Genomic DNA, 21,200 nt, shown 5'->3' with positions numbered 1-21,200 from the left:
GGTACGCGGGCCTCTCACTGTTGTGGCCTCTCCCGTTGCGGAGCACAGGCTCCGGACGCGCAGGCTCAGCGGCCGTGGCTCACGGGCCCAGCCGCTCCGCGGCACGTGGGATCTTCCCGGACTGAGGCACGAGCCCGTGTCCCGTGCATCGGCAGGCGGACTCTCAACCACTGCGCCACCAGGGAAGCCCCATCTAACTGAACTTTTAAGATTGTCTTGATTCTTTTAAAAAATCCATTTCAAAGCCCAATTAGAGATCAGAGTGACAAACTCTTTAGAACCCTAGACTCAAAATGCATCAAGACACACAAAAATGAATTTTCTATTATCATTTCAGGAGATATTTATTTCAGCCAATTCTGTGGTGGATTCTGGGGGTTTTATCTATAATTTTGGAGTTGGAAAAATGAAGGAGGACAGTCTGTTTTTCTCCCAGTTAGTGCAATAGTTAGGATTCTTAGTCCTTAGAGCTGTTTCTATTCCCATGAAGACTGGCAAATTGGTTAATGGGAGGGACCTGGCCATGTTAGTATGGTTTTCATAAGTATAACTTGGTACAGGAAATGTAAAAAAAAATAGAAAGTTGCCTTTTATAAGAGAGGGAATTTTTTTTTAATCGAAGTATAGTTTATTTGTAATGTTTCAGTTGTACAGCAAAGTGATTCAGTTATATATATATATATATATATATATATATTCTTTTTCACCTTCTTTTCCATTATAGGTTATTACAAGATACTGAATATAATTCCCTGTGCTATATGGTAGGTCCTTGTTGTTTATTTATTTTATATACAGTAGTATGTATCTGTTAATCCTAAATTCCCAATTTATCCCTCCCCACGAAAGAGAGGAAAGTCTCTTTGGATTTGACCAAGGGGAGATGTTCAGGCCGTTAGCTGAGGAAACTAAATTCTCTGGGTTAGAGTTTCATTGGGAGATCACCCCTTCCCAACGGGTAATTGAAGTGGGAAACTTGGATTAGCTTAGTTGTGTTTTCTCATTGCCTACACAGATGAAACCAAACCAGGAAGGAAAATGACAGCAGACTGATTTTTAGCTTTTGTTCCCCAGATTCCTGTGGCAAATCTTAAAACTTCAAGTGCAAAGTTGGAATCGGGCCTTAAAACTTGCTAGGTGTGTATATGTATGTATGAGCGTGTGAGAGTTTTGGACCCATTTGCTGGAGGGAAATATGACTCAGTTATTAGTTTAGAATTGTTTTGCTACACAGAAATCAATATAGATATGTACTTGCAAATTTGGGGATTGATTAATTGAACAAAGAATCAAAATGGATTGAGTGCTTACTCTGTGTTGTGTGGTTGGGTAGTGAAATTACATGGTGACACAACACAGGGCCCCAGGAGTCTGTGGTCTCAGAGGAGACAGACAGGAAATAATCAGGATGGAGAGTTCTGATAGAACTGGGGCCATGAAGGAAGAGGGTGTTACCGGTAAGTTCCTGCAGGGGATGAAGAGGATGAAGAGGAGATGAAATACAAGTGTGTCTAGGGGTAGCGTAGCTGAGTCATGGAGGGAGATGGACAAGAAGTAGATGACCTACAGAGGGGCAAATGACTGTGTCAAGTGACAGCCAGGTTGAGGCTCTGGAGGTCCTTCTTGGTTGGATTTGGGAGTTCCTATTGCTCATAATATTGAGGAAATGGCTTGTAACATAATATTTCTCTTTCTCAAGGAATATTCTATTTGAATTAATGAATATTTAATCCCAGATAGCTGTATAGTTTGGACTTTGATCTTTTTCTTAAAGAATTATCTGGCTATCTGGAAATCACTTTTTACCCTTCAATATCTAGATAGTACGTGAACAGCTGACTTTAGAAACTCTTTGGATAGTGTTGAGAGTATCACGCCGTTTTCCAAATTGGCCCTGATGTGTTGTATTATATTAATACAATGCCTAATATTAAATGGCCCATGGATTCCTTATGTAAATATTTTTAGGTGGGTCATTCTTCTAAAATAATGTGAAATTCTCTTGTGGTATTTGATTTAGAATTTTTGTGTCTATGTTTATAAGATCAGTCTATAGGATTTTTTTTTCTTTCTTTTTTGTTTGGTTTGTCTCTTTTCTCTCTTTTCTGGTTTTGTTCAGAATTAGACCAGTTGTATAAATGGTGTTGGTGGCAAGCTTTCTATAATTTCTATGCTCTGACATGATTTATACATTATAAAAATAATCTATTCCTTATTTAAGAGTATATCTAAAAAGCCTGTTATGGGTTATAACCTCTTGGAAGTAAATTGTGAGTAACTTTCCCAGCGTTTCTATAGTTTTGGTTTATCTGAGTGAGTGAGATGTTTTTGCTTTTATTTTCTTTTCTTAAAAGAATCTGCCATTTCTTGAAGATTTTCAAGGGGATTAGCACAGAACTATACAAACTATGCTTTTATATTTTTAAACCTTCTTTGCATTTGGGGTCATTTCTATATTTTTTCATTTCTATAGGTATATTTTCATTTTCTGATTTTATTTTCTTGTTTTGAGTGACTAGAAATATGTGTGTATTTGTTTATGTTCTCCAAAAAATCTGTTCCAGGATTTACCTATTAATTCTATGGTTTAACAAAACTAGTATTAAACATTTTTTCTGCATCCTATAGATATGCCTGGTTTTTGCACTGAGGGCTAGTTATTTTACTTTTATTTTTTTTTAATACTAAGAGAATTTAAATGAGAACTTTCCTATGAGTACTATTTTGATCCTACCTCAAAAGTTTTGATAGTTTTAAAATATTACTCATTAAAAAAACTCCACTTGTTGGTTTAATTTTTCATTCAAGGTTATTTAAGAGAGTGCTTATTAATTTCTATGTAGTGGCTTCCTCTTTTGCTTAAATATTATCACTCATTTCTTATTATTTTTGCTTCATATTATGATGCTGTGGTAGTCAACAGATGTTTATTATGGTTGTGTATTCATTTTGGATTCCAACTTTATTGATATAAAATTCCAGTTCTTGTACTGTTTAATATTCTTCTTAATATTCAACTTTGTCATAAATAATTTCCATACTTTCCTACTTTTTAAAGTCTACCTTAAAAATTTCTGTAATAAATCTTTCTGCTCTCTCTTTTTCTTTTAAATTTTCCTGTTCATTTTATTTCAGCATATCTCTTGAGAGCAGAATATGTTTGATTTTTTAAAATCCAATCAGATCATCCTTTGATGTTTTTATTTATTTTTGCCATGATATTTATGTTTTTTTGAAAAGTTTTTCCTTCTTTTTAATGTTTTCTGGTTTGTTTTTTTTTTTGAGTTCTTTTCCTATTCTTATTCTTTACCTTTACATTCTCCGTGATTTTGAGTTAATGTACTCTAGTTTAAATTTTGCTCATGTCTCTTTAAGTTAAATAAATTGAAAATATGTATTTCTATAATAATCAAAATTAAGAATGAGATAATATTTAAAAAAGCTTTCTGTGCCAAGTCAGAGATTTAATGTGTTTTTACTCCCCTTTCTCATTTCTGAGATTTAAAAAAATATAACCTGTGTTTTTAGATTCGGATTATTGATATTCAATGAGTATTTTTTTTTTTTTTACTATTCCTTATTTTTAAGAGGTATTTTACATTTATTTTTAGTTTGATCAGCACTTTTATAATCTTTATTTGGATCATCTTTAATGAATTTTAATGTTCACCACCAGTCCTTTTAGGTCACAAAATCTTATTTTTTTGAATCATTTCTTGATTATTTGGTGTATTTCTCATAATCTTTTTGTCCAGTTTAAAGTTAGACAAAACTGTAGTTGCATTTTCTTTTTGTTTTCAGTGTTATGGAAGGGATACCTGAAGCTGCTTTAATTTTTGTTCTGTTGTAGATTACTTCTTTTTCTTTCCTTTTTTTCCCCCCTCTGCCTGAATGCTTATATGCCCTTTTTCTCCATTTATATGATTTAAGAGTTGTCAGAACGTGTGTTGATGGGGGCTGCTCTCATCAATTTAGGTTGGAACGTGGTCAATGAACGCTTTTCCTCCACATACTCAGGTGTTTTTTGAACTCTAACATTTTTTGTAAATTATTTTAAATCAAAACTTTCCTTTCAGCCTTTCTGGCTGAAATACCTCCTCAAGAATTCATGGTATTTAAGTTGACAGTGTCAGTTCTGGGGATCTGCCATCTTCTTGCTCTTCATTTTTATCTCCTTATCTCTTCGCTTTCATCCAGAACACCCAACTCTTCTCTTCATCACAGTTTCAGTTTTCTACGTGATCCAGTCTGCCTTTACCAGACATGAAGCAGATAGTTGATTTCAGATGGCCAATGTTGTTGGTGTCTTAACATTCTTCTGGGTCTCACCAGCAACCCTTTGGATGTTGTCCACTTAATTTGCGCTCCACATTTTGGTTCTTTCTCCCAGATGTCTGCGAAGTGGGATCCTCTCTTTACCATTTGCTTTCCTGACACTTTGAACTGGCAGAAGGTATGACAAAGTATGACGCGCACATCTCCTCCTACTGAAGTTCTTGACTCATCTCAGCAGTTGGCACTGCCCCTCCCAGCATGAAGGCACCCTCACTGGTCACCCCTTTTCTGCCGTCCCCAAGTCATTTGCTTAGTTCCCTTCTTCAGAATAAAGTATACAGTGAGGCTCTGAAGGGATTATAACTACCTAAAATCTTGCGTCCACACAACATGGGGATGGCTGAGCTGTTTTCTGTTGCATACAGAGCTCGGTTTCTGAGTGCGGAGGCGGAATGAGTGTCTGAGCTCCAGTGGAGCAGCTGTTGGCTTTGCCTGTCATGTTAGCACCACTGCTTCCATATTCTGGTAATAGTTTGCCTGCCAATCATAGTTTCACTCTTCTTCTGGGGTTCCCCCTTTTCTATATCTTCTTTTCCATATCTTGTTTTCTCCTCTGTGGAAACTGGGAAAGACTGCATTTTCAAACCAGAGGTCAATAGCCACAGACTTTTCATTTCAAAGGTGATTTTCCCCCTCTAGCCATTATTCGTTGGTGATGGATCCCAATTAGTCAGAATTCTCTTTAAAATGTTTGTAAATGCCATAAGACACACAATGGCAAAGGTGAGACGACATTTCTGGAATGAATCAGGCGGAATAGTTTGTTTTCTGTGTACGTCATATTGTAGACAACTTGATATGATGAGGGTCATGACTTGTCTTAGTGGAAATCAGTCTGGTTTGGGAATCAGAAATCTAGACTTGACCTTTACTACCCTATGAGGCTGTGGGCTTCTGTTTCCTCACTCATAAAAGGAAGCGGCTGGGCTAAAAGATTTCTACAGTCCTGTTGACGTGCATTCTACATATTTTGTAATTATCGTAATGCATATTGCGTGCTATTTCATTTCTCTGTTCAAAAGCCTGGGGCAAGAAGATGCTACTGCTTGGTGACAGGAACATGGAAAAGTATGTTTGTGGATAGGCAGGAAGTGACTTGCCTTTTGGTGCCAGATCTTAAAATATATCTTTATTTCTTGCATTACTCCATTGGGTGGACAAAGGGAGGCGTTGCATGCCAAAGCAGGAGATTTTTCTTTAAGGAAATCAAGGCTGACCAAACAAGGGATTGGTTGCTATTATCAGACACTAATGGCCCCTGATAAGGGGTAATCAGATAGCCCGAGAGGCAGGGTTTAGAGTTAAGTAACCAGGCTCCCTTTATGCAGGAGATATGGCATGACTGTGCTTGGAATGGATTCCTTTCTCTGTAAATTTTTAATCAGCTCAAAAATTTTCATGGAACAATTTACTCCTTTCCCCTCCCCCCTTTTACTTAGCTTAATTTGACCTTGATTTGGTGGAAATGTGAAAAAAAACATATTTATGCAGCAATTCCTACTAGCCAAGGGTCTTTGTGCACAAATCACAAGACTTTTAATATCTTTCCCCCGCCCCCATAACTGTAATAGCCTGAAGTGCCATTTGGATGGGCTTTTCTTAGCCAAGCATGTATGATTTTGGGAATTGATCCATACGATTCGAAATATCAGGTTTCAATGTTCTTATTGCACATTCCTTTAAAAAATACATTTGTCTGGCCTTGGGGATTTGATGCCATAACCAGCAGAGGGTTACTTTCTGACTCCCCCTGGGGAGATGAACGCTTCCTTTTGATGTTATTTTATGGAGATTCCGTCTCTTCATTTTAAGTCAATGGGACCTCAGATCTGTCCATGACCGGGGTGGAGATTTATTACATACACTTTAGCCCTGCATCCACAACTCACTGCATTTCCTCCTCTGGACTCAAGTCACAAGGACATGGATACCAGGATCTTTTCTTTCCCTGGATATTCTGTCAGCTTCATACCTGGGCCAGTATCACTCCTTGCCAAGTTAGAGGCAAAGCGTAGTGAGTTTTCTGGAAGCAGATTTGGAGGTGGGATTTGGTGTGTAGCATATTTTTAAGGAACAGCAGGTAAAAGGAACAGTGGAGAAGTAGAACTGGGCAGGAGACACCCACCTGTGATACAGGCCTGACAATACCTCCGTCAACCTGGAGGGGGAGCTCTAGAGTGAGTAGTGTGGTTACAGGAGCCGACTTTGGCTTGAAACGCTTGTTCCTCCATAGACTGCTCTGGAAGGCCGTGACCTCGGGTGGGGTCTTTCTGTAGCTCAGACAACTCTGAAGGAATTGACAGCCGGGGCAACAAGCCCTTCTTTGAAGGAGGTTCTGTGTCAGCAGCACATCTCCATGCCCATCGTATATCTCCTTTCCAATGACCTATCCTTTTAGTGGAATTAAAGTATATAGGACCTCAGGAGTCTATGGTTAGCGTATGCCACTGAAGGTGCATGGAATGTGCTTTAGATTAGCATGGGACACTTAGATCACATTTTCCTATGGAAAAGGCTTTTTTACACAACTCTGACTGCTTGATTCCTCTAGCGACATTGCTACAGACAGGGCACCCCATCTTTAGGTAACTTAACCCTAAATGAGTTGGTGACATACAGTGTCCACTTCCTAGCTGTTCACCTTGGACAAGTTACTTAACCTCCTAAGGCTGTGGTTCCCTCCATCTCTAAAGTGGGCGGGACTGATCAGTCCCCATATTGTATAGGGTTGTTGTAAGAATTATAAATGAGAACGTATGCTAAGTATCCTAGTACAGCATAAAGTAAGGGGTCAATATGGGAACTGGACTTTGAAAAGACTATTTATTTCTTCAAACAAGTTTTTGACATCTATTACAGATCAGGCATTGAGCCATATACTTCCTTTCCATGATCTTATTGAATTTTAAATGTAGTAGTTTGCTATAGGTCTGCCTTAACAGAGTACTGCAAGCTGAGTGGTTTAGAACAACAGAAGTTTATTGTCTCTTGGTTCCAGGGGCCAGAAGTCCAAAACCAAGATGTGGGCAGGCAGTGCTCCCTCTGAAACCTCTAGGGGATGATGCTTCCTGGCCTCTTCGAGCTTCCGGTAGCCCCAGACTTTCCTTGGTTTGTGGCAACATAATTCCAATCTTTGTCTCCGTCCCCCCATCATCTTCCCTCTATGTGTATCTATCTCTATGTCCAAATTTTCCTTTTTTCATAGGACACCAGTTCTATTGGGTTAGGATCCACTCTAATGACCTCATCTTAACCCAGTTTCCTCTGTAAAGACCCGATCTCCAAATAAGGTCACATTACAAGTACTGGGGCTTAAGAAGTCAGTATATCTTTTTTGGGGACACACTTCAATTCATAACACTCACAAATCTCTGTATGGTAGGTATCATTATTCACATTTCATAGGTGAGTGAACTGGAACTCAGAGAGGTCAAATAACTCCCCCAGAGTCACACAGCAGGCAAGTAATGAGAGAGGAGGACCTGAACCTAAATCTCTTTGGCTCCCCAGAGCATGCCCTTTCCACTAAAATGTTGTTGCCTCCACATTAGAAACTTGTAAGTGAACTAGGAGAGATTTGAAGTTAAGGGATGAATTAGTCTCAAATTCCTTCAATAAAATTTGTTTTTATTAGGCAAGATAGCCTAAATCCACAATAAACTTGTGTGCCATTTTGTTCAAAAACAAAAAACAAAAAAACTCTAATAGCTGTGAAAGGCACCTACAACATGCCTGTGCTTGGCAAGGGCTTCCAAACCTGGTTTTACCATTTCCTCCTCTTACCTCTAATTCCTAGCACCTGGGACTATTTCTAATCATCCAGGCCTCAGATTTATACCCTGAAAAGAAAGTTGGGGCTTCCCTGGTGGCGCAGCGGTTGCGCATCCGCCTGCCTATGCAGGGGAACCGGGTTCGCGCCCCGGTCTGGGGGGATCCCACATGCCGCGGAGCGGCTGGGCCCGTGAGCCATGGCCGCTGAGCCTGCGCGTCCGGAGCCTGTCCTCCGCAACGGGAGAGGCCACAGCAGAGGGAGGCCCGCATACCACAAAAAAAAAAAAGAAAGTTGGCAATTTGTGATCCATAAACTATGACATGAGGTCAGTTAAAAAGTATCTTGTAGCTTGCGTTAGTAATGGTAGTTATAACAACTTCAGCTACTCACACTTTACTTATGTAGTTCTAATAATAATGATATTCAACTTTATTTGAACATCTCTTCTGTGCCAGGCACTTAGGACCTGTTAGTGATGTCACCGAGAGTTTCCATGTGGAATGGCGCTGTCTAGGGAAAACTGTTTTCCTTTACTCTCACACTTCACTTCTGGCCACTAAATTTGTGTGAGTGTGTGTGCTTTTTCCCACACTGACCAATCTCCACCACCAGCTGGGTGTCCTACAATTCAATTCAGATCCCACAAGACGTCCCCCCCCCACCCCAACTTCAGATGCCAATTGCAAGTCCAGGTTGTCACTTGTGCTTCGAACTAACCAGCTGTAAATCAGAGTTTCCCATGACCCCCTTCTGAGTTCGATAATTTGCTAGACAATCTCACAGAACTCTGGAAAATAGATTACTTGCTAGACTACTGGTTCATTATAAAAGGTTACAGCTCAGGCACAGCCATGTGAAAGATGCGTAGGGCAAGGTATGTGGAAAGGTGTGTGAAACTTGCATGCCCTTTCCAGGCACGTTATCTTCCTGGCATGTGGACGTTCACCATCCTGGGGCTCTTGGAACCCCATAGTTCAGGGATTTTCATGAAGGCTTCATCACCTAGGCATGATCAGTTATTAACTCAGTCCTGGAGTGGGGGGAGGTAGGGCTGAAAGTTCCATGCTTCTCATCATGGCTAGGTCTTTCTGGTGACCAGCCTTCATCTTGAAGCCATCCAGGAGCCCACCAAGAGTTGCCTCATTAGAACAAGAGATGCTTCTGTCACTTAGTAAATTCCAAGGGATTTAGGAGCTCTACAGCAGGAATCAGAATCAGAGACCAAATATTAGAACAAAAGGTGCTTCTAGCCTCTACATTGCTCAGGAAATCACAAAGGTTTTAGGAGCTCTGACTAGGAGATAAAGACCAAAATATATATTTCTTATTGTATTATGACATCACAAGTGCTGAGAGGGGAACTCTGATTCTGTTGTTGTTTTGTTTTGTTGTGTTTTGCTGTTTTGGTTGACTATATCTTCCTTACAAAATGTTTCCCTACAATTAATTTGACAATGATTAGGCATCTTGCAAATACATCATTTCACTCTGAATTTCTAATGTCAGGAAGTAAAACAGAATGGGCTGTTGTATAGAGTAAGGGTCAGCAAATAAAGGCCAGCTGGCCAAACTTAGCCCACCACCTAGTTTTGTAAATAAAGTTTTATTGGAACACGGCCATGCTCCTTTATTTATACCTTGTCTATGGCTGCTTTCATGTTACGGTGAAAAGGCAGAGGTGAGTATTTGCAACAGAGACCTTCTGGCCCACAAAACCTAAAACATTTATTGTATGGGTTTTTACAGAAAAAGTTTGCTGCTGCACAAATAATGAAACTAAAATACGGAGGAGGAGGATGTTGGTTTTGTGTACAGTATGGCAAAAGCGGAAATCCGGTATTAACACTTTCCTGCTAAAAAGTGTTTAATTGCTAGGGTCATGTTAAAGCATTAACTGAATAAAGCAAATGAGGTGTCTGTAGATGCATGGGTCACCTCACATGGTAAGTCTCAATCCATTTCAGATGAACTAAAGTTGAAGTGGGATTTTTAAAAACTGGACTTAAAAATGCCTTTTAGGGCTTCCCTGGTGGCGCAGTGGTTGTGCGTCCGCCTGCCGATGCAGGGGAACCAGGGTTCGCGCCCCGGTCTGGGAGGATCCCGCATGCCGCGGAGCGGCCGGGCCCGTGAGCCATGGCCGCTGAGCCTGCGCGTCCGGAGCCTGTGCTCCACAACGGGAGAGGCCACAACAGAGGGAGGCCCGCATACCCCCCCCAAAAAAAAAAAAATGCCTTTTAATTTTCATTTACCTAATGACGCTGTACCTCTTTTCATGTGATTCTTTGCCACCTGTATATATTTGTGAGTGAACTGTGTGTTCAAATATTTTGATCATTTTTTAATTGAATAGTTTTTTTGTGTGTTCTAATTATTGATTTTATTTTAAAAAAGAGATATACTGTGATGATTAATATTATGTATGATCTTGGCTGGGCTAGGGTGCCCAGTTGTCTGGTCAGACACCAGTCTAGAAGTCACTATAAAGGTATGTTTTAGATGTGATTAACATTTAAATCAGTAGGCTTTGTGTAAAGCAGATTACCCTCCGTAATGTGGGTGGACCTCATCCAATCAGTTGAAGGCCTTAAGAGCAAAGTCTGTGGTTTATTGAAGAAGAAGAAATTCTGTCTTTCTCCAGATTGCAACATAGAAATTCTTCTTGAGTTTCCAGGTTGTTTGCCTTCCTTGCAGATTTTGGACTCAAGACTGCAACATCAACTCTTACCTGAATCTTTAGCCTTACCACCCATCCTACTTGATTTTGGACTTGCCAGCCCTCAAAATCACATCGGTCAATTCCTTAAAAAGCTGCTCGTTTTCTCTCTTTCTATATATTCCATTGATTCTCTTCCTCTGGAGAACCCTGACTAGAAAGCAGACCATAAAATTCAGTCATCCCCAGGTGATAATCAGAAGAAATGGCTGTCAAACTTGGTGAAGACCAGAGGAGAGAAAATGCCAAGGACCAGTTGTGACAAGCTCCCAAGATACTCTGTGCAGGTTTTCTGAGAGAGATTCGTTCTGCTGTGGTTGTCCTTGGGTGGGGGGGCCCTAAGTGGGAGAATATTAAGCTGTTAAATTGATCTCTCGAAGTGTGTGTTTCTAGGTAGACTGTAATTTGCTTCTCTTGGTTATTTTGTGCCAAATGCCTGGTTCCTCCTAGGTGGTCAATAGCTTTGAATGAAAGAAAATATATTTGAATGAAAGAAAGAAGAAGAGAATTCTAAGTCCTATCGTCTATTAATGCCCTTGTAATGTAGCTGGAAGAATCTATGTTTTGACGATAACATATTAAAAAATTTTCCCTGGGATTCTTCCATTATTCAGAAGGCACCAGCTTAATTCAAGTGCAGAATATCAGGGGAAAATTTTTGTTTGCGCCCCGGTCTGGGAGGATCCCGCATGCCGCGGAGCGGCCGGGCCCGTGAGCCATGGCCGCTGAGCCTGCGCGTCCGGAGCCTGTGCTCCACAACGGGAGAGGCCACAACAGAGGGAGGCCCGCATACCCCCCCCAAAAAAAAAAAAATGCCTTTTAATTTTCATTTACCTAATGACGCTGTACCTCTTTTCATGTGATTCTTTGCCACCTGTATATATTTGTGAGTGAACTGTGTGTTCAAATATTTTGATCATTTTTTAATTGAATAGTTTTTTTGTGTGTTCTAATTATTGATTTTATTTTAAAAAAGAGATATACTGTGATGATTAATATTATGTATGATCTTGGCTGGGCTAGGGTGCCCAGTTGTCTGGTCAGACACCAGTCTAGAAGTCACTATAAAGGTATGTTTTAGATGTGATTAACATTTAAATCAGTAGGCTTTGTGTAAAGCAGATTACCCTCCGTAATGTGGGTGGACCTCATCCAATCAGTTGAAGGCCTTAAGAGCAAAGTCTGTGGTTTATTGAAGAAGAAGAAATTCTGTCTTTCTCCAGATTGCAACATAGAAATTCTTCTTGAGTTTCCAGGTTGTTTGCCTTCCTTGCAGATTTTGGACTCAAGACTGCAACATCAACTCTTACCTGAATCTTTAGCCTTACCACCCATCCTACTTGATTTTGGACTTGCCAGCCCTCAAAATCACATCGGTCAATTCCTTAAAAAGCTGCTCGTTTTCTCTCTTTCTATATATTCCATTGATTCTCTTCCTCTGGAGAACCCTGACTAGAAAGCAGACCATAAAATTCAGTCATCCCCAGGTGATAATCAGAAGAAATGGCTGTCAAACTTGGTGAAGACCAGAGGAGAGAAAATGCCAAGGACCAGTTGTGACAAGCTCCCAAGATACTCTGTGCAGGTTTTCTGAGAGAGATTCGTTCTGCTGTGGTTGTCCTTGGGTGGGGGGGCCCTAAGTGGGAGAATATTAAGCTGTTAAATTGATCTCTCGAAGTGTGTGTTTCTAGGTAGACTGTAATTTGCTTCTCTTGGTTATTTTGTGCCAAATGCCTGGTTCCTCCTAGGTGGTCAATAGCTTTGAATGAAAGAAAATATATTTGAATGAAAGAAAGAAGAAGAGAATTCTAAGTCCTATCGTCTATTAATGCCCTTGTAATGTAGCTGGAAGAATCTATGTTTTGACGATAACATATTAAAAAATTTTCCCTGGGATTCTTCCATTATTCAGAAGGCACCAGCTTAATTCAAGTGCAGAATATCAGGGGAAAATTTTTTGAACATAACACAGTTTTTTGCCAAAGTGACTAACAGATGTTGGCTGACAGATTCAGTGGAATACCCATGGATGCGTCTCCATTTGACAGAGGAATTGTAAGTGCTGATTTGTTCTATGCTCTCCACTCATTGGCTGAATCAGTCCAGAACTACATTCACACCACTTTAGCCTCAATCAATAAATGATGAAAAGTTACTATGTTTGAGTCCCGCAGATTGCACCTTTCTGAAGCTAGACTAGCACCAAGGTTGTATCAGAATGATTCCAGGGTGGTTTTATCATTCACTCCGTAGATAAGCCCTCATGCTGCGCAGTGTCAGATATAGTGGAGAAAATAAAAAGACAAGAATAAAAATTATAGTAATATTTTTTCATCATGTTCATAGCAGCATTATTCACAATAGGCAATGGGTGAACATAATCCACATGTCCACCGATAGATAAATGGATGACCAAAATGTGGTCTATACATAAAATGGAACATTATTCAGTCTTAAAAAGCAAAGGAATTCTGACACATGCTACAACGTGGAGGAACCCAAGAGCACATTATGCTAAGTGAAATAAGGCAGACACAAAGGGACAGATACTGTATGATTCCATTTAAATGAGGTACCTAGAGTAGTCAATTTCATAGACGCAGAAAGTAGATTGGTGGTTGCCAGGGGCTGGAGGAGGAGTGATGAGTACTGAGTTTCAGTCTTTTAAGATGAAAAGAGTTCTGGAGGTTGGTTATCCTGAGTACTACTGAACTGTACACTTGAAAGTGGTTAAGATGGTAAATTTGATGTTATGTGTATTTTACCACACTACAAATTTTAAAAATTAACAAGGAAAAAATGGTAATAATTTTAACAAGAGCTATCAGTTTTTTCTATATTAACTATATGCCTGACCTTTCATGAACATCTTTTATACAATCATATGAGTTAAATACTCTCATGAGTCCAAGATTATGATGAGTAATGGAGGCTCAGAACATTTAAGTAAGCTGACCAAGATCAAGATCTATGTAACCTGGAACACCAAACTGCTTTTGACCAGAAAAGGCAGGATTTCAAATAAACAGGACTGGGGCTTGGGTGAGGCAAGTGAGGCAATTGGTCCCGGCATGAAATTTAAAATGCCTTTTAAATTAAAGCTCAGTAATCAAGACAAATGACATTGTGGTGCAATCTTTAAAAAAATAAAAGTTAGTATAAAAATCTGTGATGAACAAAATATGAAAATGTAAAGTAAAGACAGGATCTAATAGAATGAGGGAAGGTTGTTGAGTAATTGCAGGATCAATCCTGCAGAGAAGTCACTTATTACAGTCAGGATAGTTTCACATCACTGACTGAACATTAAAGAAGTACCACCCAACCATTTTAACATGATCAGATATTTGTAAAATTTACAATAAAAACCGATGGAGAAGAGCCCTGTGAACCTGTGGAAAGAGAGAGAAGTTTAAGCACAACAGGGTGAAACACTGTTAGAAGGAGCCGGAGCTTTGTAATAACTTGGCACCACATTCAGAAGGCTTAATTTCAAGAGATATTTATCCCTGTGATAGCTGGTAATACTGCTCTAATAAGTCCTGTATGTTGTGCTTAAGATGAAATTAATCAGGGTTTTCTGAGTCTGTGTGATGTGCTGGAACTATGACACTGTTGGGACTCTGCCACTTACTACCAGGGGGCTGTTTGGAGGGTAATTAACCTCTCTGGGTCCTAATTTCATAATCTTTAAAATAAGGATCATGCCTGCTTTGTTGACTTCATAGAGTTCTTGTGAGGATCAAGTGAGATAATGATTGCAATAGTGCTTTATAAAATTTCTGTGATCTGCAAAGTTGGCCATGGTTATTTCAAGGCGAATTCTTTTTTGAAGCTAGATTAGGAAGCCAAAACTAATCTCCATCTTATAGACTGTATCACGTAGGATTTTTCTGTGTATAGTTATGTTTGGGGGGGCGTGGGGACCTGATTCGACTTATGGTCTTTCTGAATCCACATGTTATTGACAAATGAATCAACAAAGTGATACAAAGTGGGTAAAGATTTTAACACTGGGAACTGGCAGGAGGTTGTTTATTTTAGGTGTTTTACACAGGGAACTGTGTTAAAAGGTGGATAATGTCTTCAGATATGGCTAAAGGTTGAAATGAAAGACAAGAGTCAGGCTTACATGTTGGATGGCAGAGAGATAAAAACATTCTTGGTTCAACCAAACTTTCTGTTGAGTGAGATTAAGCTGGTTCTGGGTACCTGGGAACGGGTGGAGAACCTGGCCAGAGGTGGATGTACCAAAGAAACAGGTGGTCATTTAGTCTTCATCTCAGTAGTTTGATGATTCACTTGTAGGAGCAAAAATGTACCAGTGTATCATCTATCATGGACATTTTAAAAAGTATAGATATAGTGTTTTGAACAAACGTACTATCTCTACTATGTCATAAATATATTTATGTCAAAATAAGATATCGAAGAACCTATTCACACATCTCAAGCCCTTGAAACTTTTTAAGAGCAGAAAGTATAAGAAAGCAAGCCATTTGTTGAAGGAACAATATTGAAACATCTTTAAGTAATACCTCTATGACCTTAAGTCTAAGCCATCTATCTTGAACTAGTATTGGTATTTGGCTGCTGGAAATGCTTGGCAAGGTAGAATGTTTTGATTTCATTTGATCTCTCATCATACCAGGCATTTGATTTTTTTCCCCCTGAACTATAGAGCCTTGGATTTGGTGGGTTCCACCCAAATTTCAACACTGACAGAGCTTTTGTATTAAGCTAAGCGTGGGAGATTGTTTGGACAAATAATTCATACCCTTTGCTGGGAAGGAAAGATTTGTTTCAGGGAAGAGATTATCTGTGTGTGCGCCAGGCATGGGGGCCTTAGACCTCAATTTGCTGGTGCATTAGCCTGTGCATTAAAGGAATTGCATTTTTATTGGATCATGTCAAGCTGTTGATTGGAAAAATAAAAGTGACCTTTAAATTTTTCACCAGCTGTGACAAGATAGAGATGGCACATCCAAAGAATGGGTTCGAAATGGTGAACGATTAATGATACCATTGTCCTCCCAGCCCATCCTATGAGAAGAACCATCCATTTCCTCAATTGCTCTGACCAGGATTGGCCCTGTGCATTATGTAAGGTGAGCTGTGCCTCCTTGTTAGAATAGAAAGGTCTTAAAATGCCTCTGTTCTAACTCTTCATTCTACTATCCTTGCAAGTCTCTAAAAATAAAGGTACAACATAATGGTGGGGTGGGAGGGCAGTAATGAATCTAGGAAAATGAAGGTGGTGTACCTTTAAAGTGATATGTCTGTGCACTTTATGGCAAAAGAAGACATCACTTAGGTGGTTCTGTAAAAGGTGAGTAGCCATGGAGATGGAAAGGAGTTGGAAATTAAGACAAATATCATCTAGACCATGACTTACATGTGATAAGACTCTTTCCCATTTTTATACCAGAAGCATTGATGAACTCTCCAGAGTCATTGTATTCCTAGAATAAAGGGCTGGCAGGACCATGTAAGAAGTCAGTCTTTTCCTTAGTGCTTGGTGGGTTCTCAGCCCTCACATTTCTATGCCACCTTCATTAGATTTATGCACAACATGTGATATAATTTCTTATCTTTCTGTCTTCCTCAGTGCAGCGATTGGTACATGGAGTTGCTTGGAGGCAGGTTTTGCAGTCATCATATCTAGAACCTTTTTATAAATAGGAACACTCTATTATAAATACAGCTGCTTTCCAGTTTTTTTCTTTTTCCACAATCGGTTCTTCTTCTGTTATATCAGTATGAAGCTTATTTTGACTGGGGATGGGGGAAATATGATTCAGTGTTATCCTAACAAAAACCAAATAATTTACTACAAGCGTGTCTTAATCACAAGGATGAAGCCGATAGGCAAAATTATTCTCCTCTGTCACAATCGCCTTATTTTGATTTGTGGTATATATAAGTGGAATGATTAAAATGAATTTGAACTAGACGTTGTGATTTAAATTCTGTCAACTTGGTCTGTCTATAAAGAAGTGGTTCTTATACAAAGTGAAATGTTCTTTAGACCTGAGAATGAAATAAACACAATTTAAAATTTCCATAAAATCCAACAATCACCTGTTTGTTGATGAAGCTGATTGATTGATCTCCCTTTATTCTAGTTTCTTCTGTTATTAATGAAAAAGTTGGGGGCTTTTAACAAGTGTCAAGTCACCAATTACATCATCTGTTACAAAGTAGGGAAAGGAACTTCTACTCCTAAGTAGAATGTAGAAGGTCTTGGCCAATGCTTTTGCTGCAACAATTAGAAAGAAACAGATAATTTATAAATTTACAAAAAGCCTATTGCTATAGGCATCAGAAAGCTAGAAAAGCAATGAGGACTAGATAGACTAAACTTCAAAGGAGAGAATCCTTCTAGGGTGAGCTGGCAATCAGAAGCTATTCCTCATCCCTCTGTAATCATTTGCCAATTCTGGATATGGGGTGAGAAACAAAGACCCTTCCCCAGAAAAAGAGGACTTGCAGCAGACACTTGTCTAGTCTCCCCAGTAAGACATTTTCAAATTTTGAGGCCTCATTGGATGGGAGGACAGAGAGCTAATTTGAAGACTTCTGAAGGGCAAAACTGAAACTCTAAGAATCTTTCAGGGCCAAGGAGACAAAGGCCCCATCAGGATCTCAATAAAAAGCTAGGATGTCCATGCCCTAGAAGTTAAAGAAAAAGCAGGAGTATTATGAGTCTTACTAAAACTAAAACCAGGCCAATTTCCAGCTTAACCCATTATTGGATTGAATGATTAGTCCTTTACACTATCTACCTAATGGAGGAAAGAGAAATTCTCTTTGTGAATGATAAAATCATCTGGAGTCTCTGCAGTTTTAAATGTCTGTTATACAATAAAAAATTACAAGACATGCAAAGAGGTGAGACTATATTATTGATAATCAAGAAAAAAGAGATAATAGAAGATGGCCCACAGATGGTCAAATATTGGAATTAGCAGCCAAGGATTTAAAAATAACTATGATTAATATGTTCAAAAATAGAGAAAAAATGGATAAAAGAGATGGAGAATTTTACCAAAGAATTGGAATCTATAAAAAATCAAATGGATATTCTAAAATGGGAAAATACAATATCTGAAATTAACAATATATGGAGCTTAGCAGTGGATTGGACATAACAGAACACACGAATAGTGAACTGGAAGGCAAGCCAATAGCATTCAAGTTCAGATTTAATAAAACATAGATATTTTAGACCCATATGGAATATGCTAAAGAGATCCAGTATACATATAATTGAATTCCCCGACTGAATGGAGGAAGAAATTAGGGCAGAAGAAAGTTTCAAAGTGATAATGGCTGAGAATTTTATCCAGCTGAATCCATAGGTTCAGGAAATTCATGGAATCTTGAGTAATGGAAATGCAAACAGAGGCACATCATACTAAAACTGCTGAAAACCAAAGTAAAATCTACAATCTTAAAAACAACTAGAGAAGAAAGACATATTACCTTTAAAAGATCCGGAGTTAAGACTGACAGTTGGATGTTTATGAGCAACCATGGAATCCAGAGGACAATTTAAAGTGATGAGAGACAATCACTGCTAACCTAGAATTAAGAATACTTTTCAACAATGAAAGTGAAGTAAAGATATTTTTAGACAAATAAAAATGGAGAGAATTTGCTGCTGGCATGTTTGTATTAAAAGAAAAACTTATTTTCTCCAGGCAGAAGGAAAATGATTCCACATGATAATATGGAGATGCAGGAGGAAATGAATAATATTAGGAGGGATAAACATGTGGCTAAGTCGAAATAATTCTTGATTGTGCAAAGCAATAATTGTAATGTCTTTGAAGTTTAAAATAGATGCAGGAAAAATGTGTAATAATAATAAAGTAAAAGTTGGAATGGAGGTAAATGGAATTAAACAGTTCTAAAGTTCTAGCAGAATTGGGATGATAAAAATTATATTATATACTGTGAAGGTAAATGGAATTAAACAGTTCTAAAGTTCTAGCAGAATTGGGATGATAAAAATTATATGTTAGACTGTGATAAATCAAGAAAGCATGTTGTAATCATTAGGTTAACCATTAAAGGAATAGTAAAAGAATACATAGCTAGCATGCTAATAGAAAGAAAATAAATACAGTAATTAAAGTATATGACTACTAAAAGATGTGGAAAGTGAAACTAACATTCGATGGATGCTTTTTGCCTGTATCCCAGGTACTGTTACCTAGTTGTCCCAGGTAATCCTCAGCATTTTTGTGATACCTACCTTATCATTTCCATTTGATAAATGGAGCAACTGAATTTGTTGGGATTCTTAGTTGGAAACAGAAGAACATACACCAATGTGCGTAAATAGAAGCAGAACTTAATATAGGATTTATTGGAAAGCTCACAGACCCTTGTAAGGGTAGACAGTCTTTGTGAAGACTCTACCACCTTCACAGGACACAGATACCACAGTTTTTTATCACTGATGCTGGAGGTCTCTTTTGCTTTATAAGCTGGAGGCTTCCATTGTCTCTCTCACAAAAGACAAAAATTGTGGGGAGCTTATGCTTCCCTAAGTTACTTTCTACTGCACTAAAGTCTCTTGAGGGTGCATCTGATTCATCAAGCCTAGATCACATGCTACATTTCAATTGCAAGGAAAGCTTGTAAAATGAGTTTCTAGCTTATTCATAGGGGAAGTAGGACTGATAAGGGAGAAATTTCCATAAACACAGGCAGAGTGTTTAGAAATGTGTTGGTGTGGTGTGTGTGTGCATGTGTCTGTGTGTCTCTGTGTGTGTACAAAGATGACAGATATCCACTACAGGAAGTGAAGCTTATGGATGCTGAGTGCCATCTAGGGGTTCTCCAAACATTAAGTGATGGTCCAGAGGTTGGAGCCCAGGACTATTGGCCCCAGAGTATGAAACACTCTGAACTGTCATTCATTAGATCCCCTCTGGGTTTGTGAGACACACTATATATAAGGTATTGGGAGGATGCCAGTACTTCCTGAATGGCATATCAGGACTGACAGGCTAGGGTTGGCGATAGAGCATGGACTAGGAAGGTGTTTAGTTCTGTGGCAGTAATGCCCTCAGCTCGTATTCCTGTTGGCACCTGACACCCCAGGAGCTGCACTTTTAGAAACCTCCACATCAATTGACTGACAGCTCCTCACATCTTAGGTACTGTCTATTTCTACTCAATTGTCTGTGTGAGAAAGAGAATCCAAAGACAAAAAGGAAAATTCTAGCTATCTAAGAATTAACAAGTGAACTACCAAGGGAAAATGGAATTTTTTCTGGTTCAGTAACAAAAACCATCTTATCCCAGATTAAAAAAACAAAACAAAACAAAACAAAGAAGTGTTGTGGGTAGTCAGCCATGGGATCTGAGTGTGTGTATGATTATTTTAACCCACAGCACATAATTAAAAACACTACTTCAATAAACTGATCTGTTAGATCCTGCAGATAATATGAAGGCATTTTGTGGGGAGAGATTTTTCAAACTAATGGATTTATTTCTGTTTTATTGATAATAATGACTTGTGTTTGCGGAACACGTGGCTATTCTCAGGATGCTTTCCTATGGTGTCTCTGCCTCTGACTTGCTCCTCTTGGCACTGGCTTGTGGGCAGTATAATTCCATTTGATATAGGAGGAAACAGGTTGTAGGTATGAAAGAATGTTTTGGTATTATGTATCAAGGGGACACTCTGCTTTCTCATTTTAATACTTAGTGTATTATCTTTTTATTTCAGTTTCTATATTTTTTCTAGTAATAGGAAGGGGGATTAGAGGATATTATCAATAAGCCATTGGTTACTCATCAGCCTCTCAACAAATATATTTATTATCATAATGATCAAATTTGCATTTTCTATGTCAGACATATACTAGTGTTTTCTTATACCTATCTGATTGCATAGTGGCCATACTGTGCTGCTTTTAATTGACCTTGATGTCAAACCAATAGCAGATATCAATTAAAGAAACATACTGAGATTAAATCATAAGAGAAAACATTGGAGGTATAGTTAGTATAAGTTGATATTTTGGGTTTATTGTATGGTTAGAGGGGCTCTAATCCATACTATACTGGACATATGTTCTTGCTCTCAAAGAACAGTCTCAAAAGGCTGTGTGAAAGACATTTTCTTAAATGCCCCCTTTTCAATAGATAAGTCTTGCTGCCCTCAGCTTTTAAAAATTTGTTTACTTTTTGTTGGTTTGAAATAAGAGGAAGAGGGTCAGAAACATGAAACATGGATGGGAAAGAAGGGAAGTGTGAGAACATGGGTGTGAATGAAGTTGATCAAAAACAGTAATGAGGGGGCTTCCCTGGTGGCGCAGTGGTTGCGCGTCCGCCTGCCGATGCAGGGGAACCGGGTTC

General features: G+C 38.8%; 1 protein-coding gene across 3 annotated transcripts in view; it reads left to right on the top strand.

The window, feature by feature from the left end:
• Positions 1 to 21,200, top strand: part of SETD4 (SET domain containing 4) — a 468,053-nt gene that overhangs the window by 244,149 nt on the left and 202,704 nt on the right. The window contains exon 15 of one of the 3 annotated variants that reach the window (XR_003680787.2): positions 15,780 to 15,928. The exons of the other annotated variants lie outside the window; for them this stretch is intronic. The gene's annotated coding sequence lies outside the window, so the exon portion shown is untranslated. The remainder of the gene's footprint in view (positions 1 to 15,779; positions 15,929 to 21,200) is intronic. 3 annotated transcript variants of the gene reach the window in all.

This window comes from Physeter macrocephalus, chromosome 8, assembly GCF_002837175.3.
Source record: "Physeter macrocephalus isolate SW-GA chromosome 8, ASM283717v5, whole genome shotgun sequence".
Classification (NCBI taxonomy): domain Eukaryota; kingdom Metazoa; phylum Chordata; class Mammalia; order Artiodactyla; family Physeteridae; genus Physeter; species Physeter macrocephalus.
Note: the sequence above shows the minus strand (reverse complement) of the source record. Positions and strands in the feature narration are given on the sequence as shown.